General features: G+C 53.8%; 1 protein-coding gene across 1 annotated transcript in view; it reads right to left on the bottom strand.

Annotated features, from left to right (window-relative positions):
* Nucleotides 1–5,825: 5,825 nt before the first annotated feature.
* The window catches only part of LOC101936441 (von Willebrand factor A domain-containing protein 5A-like), a 30,399-nt gene continuing 27,302 nt past the window's right edge, over nt 5,826–8,922 (bottom strand). Inside the window, 1 exon segment of the mRNA XM_065565230.1 lies at nt 5,826–7,749. The gene's annotated coding sequence lies outside the window, so the exon portion shown is untranslated.

The raw sequence follows: 8,922 nt of genomic DNA, 5'->3' as shown, positions 1-8,922 counted from the left end.
TAGGAGGCGTAGTAGATACACTAGAGGGTAGGGATCGGATACAGAGGGATCTAGACAAATTAGAGGATTGGGCCAAAAGAAATCTGATGAGGTTCAACAAGGACAAGTGCAGAGTCCTGCACTTAGGACGGAAGAATCTCATGCACTGCTACAGACTAGGGACCGGCAGCTAGGCAGCAGTTCTGCAGAAAAGGACCTAGGGGTTACAGTGGACGAGAAGCTGGATATCAGTCAACAGTGTGCCCTTGTTGCCAGGAAGGCTAATGGCATTTTGGGCTGTATAAGTAGGGGCATTGCCAGCAGATCGAGGGACATGATCATTCCCCTCTATTTGACATTGGTGAGGCCTCATGTGGAGTACGGTGTCCAGTTTTGGGCCTCACACTACAAGAAGTATGTGGAAAAATTGGAAAGAGTCCAGTGGAGGGCAACAAAAATGATTAGGGGTCTGGAGCTTGTGACTTATGAGGAGAGGCTGAGGGAACTGGGATTGTTTAGTCTGCAGAAGAGAAGAATGAGGGGAGATTTGATAGCTGCTTTCAAGTACCTGAAAGGGGTTTCCAAAGAGGATGGAGCTCGGCTGTTCTCAGTGGTGGCAGAAGACAGAACAAGGAGTAATGGTCTCAAGTTGCAGTGGGGGAGGTTTAGGTTGGATATTAGGAAAAACTTTTTCACTAGGAGGGTGGTGAAGCACTGGAATGGGTTACCTAGGGAGATGGTGGAATCTCCTTCCTTAGAGGTTTTTACGGTCAGGCTTGACAAAGCCCTGGCTGGGATGATTTAGTTGGGGATTGGTCCTGCTTTGAACTGGGGGTTGGACTAGAGACCTCCTGAGGTCCCTTCCAACCCTGATATTCTATGATTCTAACACAAACAGCAAAACAAAACCACAAACAAACAAGTGACAACACTGAAAATATGAAGGGAAATAAAACATCAAGTGGTTGGTTATGGGTATTTTAAAGGGGTGTTTAGGACCCATGTTGTGCAAATGCAGCAGAACCCTCTAGAGACAGGCAAAGTTATTCTGGTTTCACATTGTGTGCATAAGCGCCGACTCTGTGGGTGCTCTGGGGCTGGAGCACCCACGGGGAAAAATTGGTGGGTGCTCAGCACCCACCGGCAGCTTCCCACCCCCCCTTCCCGCTCACGTCCGCCTCCTCCCCTGAGCGCGTCCCGTGCCCACTTTCCCCCCCTAGCTCCCAGTGCTTGCGCCACAAAACAGCTGTTTTGCGCAGCTGGGAGGGAGGGGGAAGGAGGGGAAACATGGCGCGCTTGGGGAAGAGGTGGGGCCGGGGCCGGGATTTGGGGAAGGGGTCCAATAGGGGCAGGGAGGGGGTGGAGTTGGGGCGGGGACTTTGGGGAAGGGATTGGAATGGGGGCGGGGCAGGGGTGGGGAAAGGGTGGAGTCGGGGCAGGGCTGGGGGGGCACGAGCACCCACCAGCACCAGGGAAAGTTGGCGCCTATGATTGTGTGTGTCACCAACTCAAAAACTCACAGCCCTGGAGCACATGAACAGAGGGCTTGGAGGTTGCAGACAGATCCCTGCTTCAAAGAGCTTGCAAATAAGGTCTTTATCCTACAAAACACCTAGCAGCATCTCCACCAAACCTAGTGCTGCTTAAGAGTCAATGGGAGAACTCTGCAGAGCCAGAACTACACCAGATAACAAAGATCTGGCCTTAATGATTTCCAGACCTCTCCCCAAACGTAATGGAAATCACTTGCCTGGACAAGCAATTTCCATTAAGTTTTAGCCCTGTTTTGGGGAGAGCTGTCTCTCTCCCTCCGCAGCAGCTACCAAGCTGGGGCTGGGAAGGAGGGCGGGGGGGTCTCTACCCCAGCACAGCAGCTACAGAGCTGGGGCTGGGAAGGAGGGGGGGTTTCTCTCCCACCACAGCAGCCACAGAGGTGTGGCTGGGAAGGAGGGCCGTCTCCCCTTGGTAGCCGCAGCCCTGGAGCTGGGGAAAGTTGCCTCTTTCTCCGGCTGCCACAGCCCTGCACATCCCCAATTCCCCCCACCCCCTCTTCTTACCCCACTGCCCCCCCACTTACCTCCTATTCCCCCCAAGGCCACCACCTCACCTTACATCTGCATCTTCTCCAGGGTCCAGGCACCTAATTAGTGGAGCCATACCTGCACGGCTCCACTAATTAGATGGGTGGACCTTCATTCTTTTGTGTGCAGCCGCCCAGGCATGCACCTTAGAGGGAACTATCCGTGGACCACCTGAGTGGAGCTCATGGACCACAGTTTGAGAACGTCTGTTCTCGGGGACAAGGACCCGCCCCTTGGGGACACCACAACAAGCTGTCTCACAGCCTGCTCCTCCCACGTCCCAGGCACTGGCTGCGCTGCAGTGACACCGCGAGTTGGACGCTGGCTCTGGCAGTGCCAATGTGCCCTCAGGCTCTGGGTGGTAGGACCCTTTTCCCCAGCATCGGTCCCCCCATTGGCCTGCAAGGCTTCTGGGGTGGGGGCATCTCCCTGTGCTGTCGGTCTGCCCAGGGTCCCCCCTCGTTCTCCGACACACATGGGTGTGCACACTGGCGCAGGGAGAGTCACACCCTGAGGTTTACACAGCCTGGCTCGTGCAGGGCTCGGTCAGTGCACAGAACAGCTTCTCCACGTGCACCAACGATCTAACCAAAGGACCCCAGCCCAGTAATTTACACCAGTGTTTATGTCTTTGCGGAGACCTTCCATGCCACCTGCGGGTGAACTCAACTGTAAGCACCGGACCCAGGGGATTTCAATATTCTTATGCCCTCTGCCAGCTGGCATCCAGCGGACCTGGGGCACAGGGCTCCGGGGCCTGTTCTGAGGAGCTGTTTTCTAGTCACTCCCCAGCTGGTGCCCTCTGGGGATAATCACAGCTCTGTGGGGCTCGGGCAGGCTGTGTTTCCTACCCGGTTCCCTGCTTGCTGCGGCTGCCGGCAATTCCTGAATCCCTGGGCTGGGACGTGTGCCTGGCACACCACACAGAAGCCTGATGCCACGGGAGGCTCTGGGCAGAGATGCCCCAAGAGAACCGGACAGCCCTGGGCCTGAGCCCCCACCGGACGCTGGGAGGGTGTCGAGGTAGCGAATGCTCCAGCAGTTCGGAGCAGGCTGGCTGGCTCAGGAGAGAAAGGCTGGAGCAGCCACTTTTCCCTCTAGGTCCCGGGGGCCAAACCCAGCCCCAGGGAGCAGTGGCCCAGCAGTGCCCCTTCTCACCTCTGTCCTGGGGCGCTCAATGACAGCACTTGCCGAACGCCCCTTCCACCCAGACGCCCTCAGCGAGACCAAGGGCTCCCCAACCGGGCTCACCGGGAAAGTGGGGCTCGTGCCCCCTGGGCCTCCGCACACAGGTCGTGCCAGCCGGCACATGGCCCCAGCAGGCCTCCCAGCCCAGCTTCGCGGCCCAGTGCTGACCGCTGGGTCTCAGGTGCTGAAGCCTGGGGAGGGGCGGGGAGTCAGAGACTGAGCCCTGGCCCGAGCTGTCCACATAGCTATGGGGCTGGGCCAAGCCCTGCTGGCACAAGTCTGTGGCCCCAGGCCGGGAGCTGCGCTGCCGGCTGCAGTGTGCAGAATGGAGACAGAAAGCTTTGGGTCACACGGATTGGCTCACACACCTGTTCTCTCCACGGGCCGGGCCTAGGACTCAGCAGTTCCTGGGCTCCAGCCTGCAGCTCTCCCCACTAGGTGCTGCTGTCGCTCGACCCTGGGGAACGTGCAGAAAGCTCCCGGTGGAAAGATGTTAACTTCTGCCTCTGCGCCTCTGTGCAGGGCGCCGGAGAGCAAGCTGCCAAGAGCCCCTGGAGAACAGAACCGGATAAAACCTCTTCCCACGGCCAAGCAGTGACTGCCAGGGAGCTCGTCTGCGCAGAGCGATGGGTTGGAGTCTGTTTCTGTCCGGGCTGGAGGAGTGTGAGACACAGACGAGCTCTCAGGTTGCTCTGCCTTTGGCCTTGAACTGCTACCACGATGCCAGCGTTTGAGAGAGTGAACTGTCTGCACAAGACATGCCGGCGGCACAGCTGCAGTGTAGATGCCACTCCAGTGCCTAGCACTGCCAGAAACCGGCTCTCGGAGGCCACAGCAAGGTTGACAGGAGAGTTCATCCCTTGCCCTAGCAGGGTCCCTGACAGGGTAGAGCTCAGCTTCCTCCCAGGGCTTGGCAGTGCGTACCAGCCCGAGACCGGAGTGAATCTGCGACAAAGCTCTGGATGGGACCAGGGGTGCTCTGAGGGAGGGGGAAGCCCCATGTAAGCTGCAGGAAGTCGAACCCCCAGCACAGTGAGGTAGCAGGCCGGGGCAGAGGAGACCAGTCTCACCGGTGTGTTATGACGCCAGGAGATCAGTTCCCTCTCAAATGTTGTAAGTGTCACCAAAGCTGCCCGGACATTGGACTTTCCACGGAACTGCAAGTGAAATGCAAAATCCGACGGAATGGCCGAGTGTGTCCTCTACTGCTCCACCATGTCCACATGGGTGTTTGCTAGAGACAGCTAGACAAGTGACCTAGGAACAGACACATGCACACACTGGGCACTGGGCACGGAAGTAAACGTGAGCTCTCATTCTCACTTTGTAAACACCCAGTATCTTCTCTGCTCTGTTTTGTGCCTTTGACTCCTCTTTCTCTGATCACTCTCTGTGTCCTCCCCTCAGCACTGGGCAGCCAAGGCAACAAATGCCCAGTCGAACCGCCCTGACCGAATTCCTTCTCCTGGGATTCTCCGGCCTCGGGGAGCTGCAGATTCTGCACTTCATGGTGTTTCTAGTCATTTACCTGGCTGCCCTGGTGGGGATCTTCTCATCCTCACAGCCGTAGCCCTCGATCACCACCTTCACACCCCCATGTTCTTCTTCCTGAGCAACTTGTCCTCTCCATCACCGTCCCCAAGTCCAGGGCCAACCCCCTAACCAACACCAGCCACATCGTCCAAGTCCTCTTGGTGGTCACCTTTGCAAGCGCAGAGCTGGCCTTGCTCATGGTCATGGCCTATGAGCGCTACATGGCAATCTGCTACCCTCCCCCCACGCTACGTCCCAACCATGAACAGAGGTGTGTGCATGCAGATAGCAGCTGCTTCCTGTCTCAGCAGCATGTTGCATTCAGTGCTGGAAACCGGTAATACCTTTCTACTGGACCTCTGCCTGCTGCACCTGGTTGTGTTTTCTTTATTTACCTGCACCGCCATGCTCTCTTACATGTGTCCATAGTCCATGTCTTCCCCACAGCAGGACCTGCTGGCCACCGTGTTGTATTCTGTGCTGCCGCCAGTCATGAACCCTGTCATCTACAGCCTGCAAAACAAGGAGATAAAGCAGGCTCTGCAGAGAATTGCAAGCAAGATGCTCTTTGCCAGGAGCCTGGATTCCTCACCCTGAGTTTCTATGTGGAAGAGTTGCACCGGTTTAACTCAAATCGGTTTGTAAATCCATCTAATTGAGCTGATGCAAACCCACGTGGTCACCTTTATTTTGGGTTAAGGATGCCTGTCAGGGTTCCCTCCCCACTCTGAACTCTGGGGAATAGATGTGGGGACCCGCATGAAAGACTCCCTAAGCTTATATTCCACCAGCTTAGGTTAAAAACTTCCCCAAAGCACAAATTCCTTTCCTTGTCTTTTGGATGGTATTGCTGCCACCACCAAGTGATTTAAACAAACAGTCAGGGAGGGGCCACTTGGAGCCCCTATCCCCCCCAAAATATCCCCCCAAGCCCCTTCACCCCCTTTCCTGGGGAGGCTTGAGAATAATATACCAACCAAATAAATAAACAAGGTGAGCACAGACCAGACCCTTGGGTTTTTAGAACACTAAAAAACAATCAGGTTCTGAAAAGAAGAACTTTATTATAAAAAAATAAAATAAAAGAAGCACCTCTGTAAAATCAGGATGGAAGGTAAGTTTACAGGGTAATAAAAACATTTAAAACACAGAGGATTCCCATCTAGGCTCAACTTCAAAGTTACAAAACAGGAATAAACTTCCCTCTTGGCATAGGGAAAATTCACAAGCTAAAACAAAAGATAATCTAACGCATTTCCTTGCTATTACTTACAATTTCTGTAACTTTAGATGTATCATTTCAGTAGGAGCTGGATTACTTGCTTGGTCTCTCTCATTGTCTCAAGAGGGAACACACAGAGAGCACAAACAACCCCCCCCCCCCCCCCCATTTGAAAGTATCTTCTTTCCCCATTGGTCCTTCTGGTCAGGTGTCAACTAGGTTAATTGAACTGATTAACCCCTTACAGGTAAGTGATTCTGTACCTCTGGCCAAGAGGGATTTTATATTACTGCATACATAAAGGTTGTTACCCTTCCCTTTATATTTATGACAATGCCTCATTTCAGTTTAGCTTAAACCTTTTCCCAAATGATTTAAGCTCAACCAATACAAGCTCTTCAACCAAATTTAGAGCATCCACTTGGTTTGTATAAGTGTAACCAAATCACTTTGAATTGACACCGTAACTCATATAGCAGGAAGGTCATTGTGTAGGCAGGCCCTTGGTGCTGGGGATGTGGACCGTCTCTGCGAGTTCCTCACTGGAATAAAGTAGTGTGACACTCTACACCCCGGGAGAGTGCCCTGTAACCCTCATATTCATCATTTGTCTATAGTTGTGATATTGCATATACAGCAGGCCTTGTAAAGTATCACGGGAAAGTTTATAATCTGCTGAAACCCACTGTTCCATCTAAATATGTGTATCATTAATGCATATGAAGTTATGAGAATTGTGTTGCACGGTTGTCACTAAAACATGCTGTGGGTTTGGGAAGCGCCCAGATACTAGCTCCCCAAAGACAATAACCAGGGGGATAATCAACACCTGGGCAGGCGGGTGTCAAACAACCATCAACAGCCATTGTCCAGTAAGGGACCTACAATGCAATGACTCACTTGCATAAGGCCACACCAGGGGAATTGCTCAACCTTGCCTGGTGACTCAGCAGTGCCCACCAGACATGTCTGGACTTGTGCTCTCCAAGCACATGGACTAAGGGTATAAAACAGAACATAGTGGTCCCATGCTTTGTCCTTTCTCTTCTCCTCCACCTACTCTGAAGGCAATGAGAATGCTGGAGCTGAAGAGACTGGTCCCCAGACTACCAAGGAAAAGCCTGTGTATAAAAGACTGTAACCAACCTGCAATATCCAGTGGGGTGAGAAAAACTGCTTAATCTAGATGTTGCCCAGTCTAATAGGGTTGAGAATTTTGACTGTGTGCTTACATTTTATTTTAGTTTGAAAGCTACTCTAACTTTTTGCTTATCACTTATGATCACTTAAATTCCATCTTTTGTAATCAGTAAACTTATTCTAATATTTATCCTTACCAGGGAGTTTGCCTGAAGTGTTTGGTAAATCTGGTCCGGTTACAAAGCCTGGTGTATATCCACTTTCCATTGATGAAGAGGTGAACCAATTAATAAATTTGCATTGCCCAAGAGAGGGTCTCGAGCATTGCAAGGCGGTATATTCCTGAGGTACTAGGATGGGAGCTGAAGGAATCTGGCTGGTGCCTTTCTCTGTATGATTTGTGAGCGGCTCTGGGAGCATTCATGCAATCTAGCTGGGTGTGGGGCTCCACATGCAGTTGTACTGAGTGACAACAGCACCTGGAGGGCTTTGCTGCTTGTCACCAGTAAAACATTGTGAGAAACAATCCAGATTAGTGAGTGAAGGGAGCACAGAGGTCGCACAGTCCCAGGGTGCACCCCGGGGATCCAGTCACAAGCAGCTTCCCTGAGTTTGTCTTCAGTGGCGTGTCTGTCTGCCTGGCTTTGGCTGGGATCCCGAGGCTCCGCGCTCCCCACGGCTGCCCATGCCACTGGGTTCCCAGCAGGGTCAGGGACCACCTGCCCTGAGCAGGTGGATTAGTGCTCCCAGCTCTGGCTTTCTGGTGGAGCAGAGCAGCTGGACCCAGACACCAGGGTGGCTGGCTGGGGCTGGGAGGAGCCCTGGAGTGCGGGGAGCATGTGTGGTGCAGGTGGCAGATGCAGGGCATGGGCCCAGGGCAGGGTTTTTAGTGGGTCGTTTTAGCTCTGGGTCTGTGTGGATCCCTGACACCCCTTCACTGGTCTCTGAAGAATGAACTGCCAGGGCCAGAAAATCTGCCCCTGCTCGGCCGAGGGGCAGCGTGGGGTAACAAGATGGGTGGAAAACAATCCCTGGCTGAGATCTCCAAAGCACCTTGGCCATTTGGACGTATGATTCCCATTCAGATACCTGGGAACCAGGCATCCAGCCCCCCGGCAGCTCGGGAACCTCCAGCCCTGCCTGGAGCGAGGACACAGCGGCGTTGTAATGGGACAGGGAAGCAGCAAACACTCTCCCCCTGCTCACACAGCCCCCCCAACGCTTTGTCTGGCTGCTTCTGCCTGTGCGCTGGCAGCTGTGTGGGCTCCAGTAGCTGAGTCTCCTGTGCTGAGGCCCAGCGGCTGCGGGGCCAGGCCCTGATGTTGTCAGCCCAGGGCATTGAAATTGGAAGGAACAATTCTAGAGAGAAAAGACTGGGGAAGATTTTCCAGGCCCAAATGGCAGCCGGGTGCCCAGCTCCCCCAGACAGACTAGAGAGACGCGGGTTGTTATCCTGATGTGTAACAGCGATAAACCCAGGGGAGTTGGTGCCCAGCTCAGGCCTAGGGGTGGGCCAAACCCCCAACTCTGAGCCCAGGAGCTGGGTGCAAATCCAGACTCTTTGTCGGTCGCCAGGCAAAAAGCTCTGTGAAGATGAAGTTCAAGGTGAGGGGAGGTGCCTGTCCCTGCGGGGTAAGAAATATCCCATGGCCGTTGCCAGGATCCCCACAGCACGTGTTGCAGATCCCAGAGACTTCCCATCCCCATGACACTGAAAAGAAACACAAACCCATTCAGCCAGGAAACGCAGAGCATGGTCCCCAAATGCCCTTAACTCGG

This window comes from Chrysemys picta, chromosome 13 (assembly GCF_011386835.1).
Source record: "Chrysemys picta bellii isolate R12L10 chromosome 13, ASM1138683v2, whole genome shotgun sequence".
Taxonomy (NCBI): Eukaryota; Metazoa; Chordata; order Testudines; family Emydidae; genus Chrysemys; species Chrysemys picta.
Note: the sequence above shows the minus strand (reverse complement) of the source record. Positions and strands in the feature narration are given on the sequence as shown.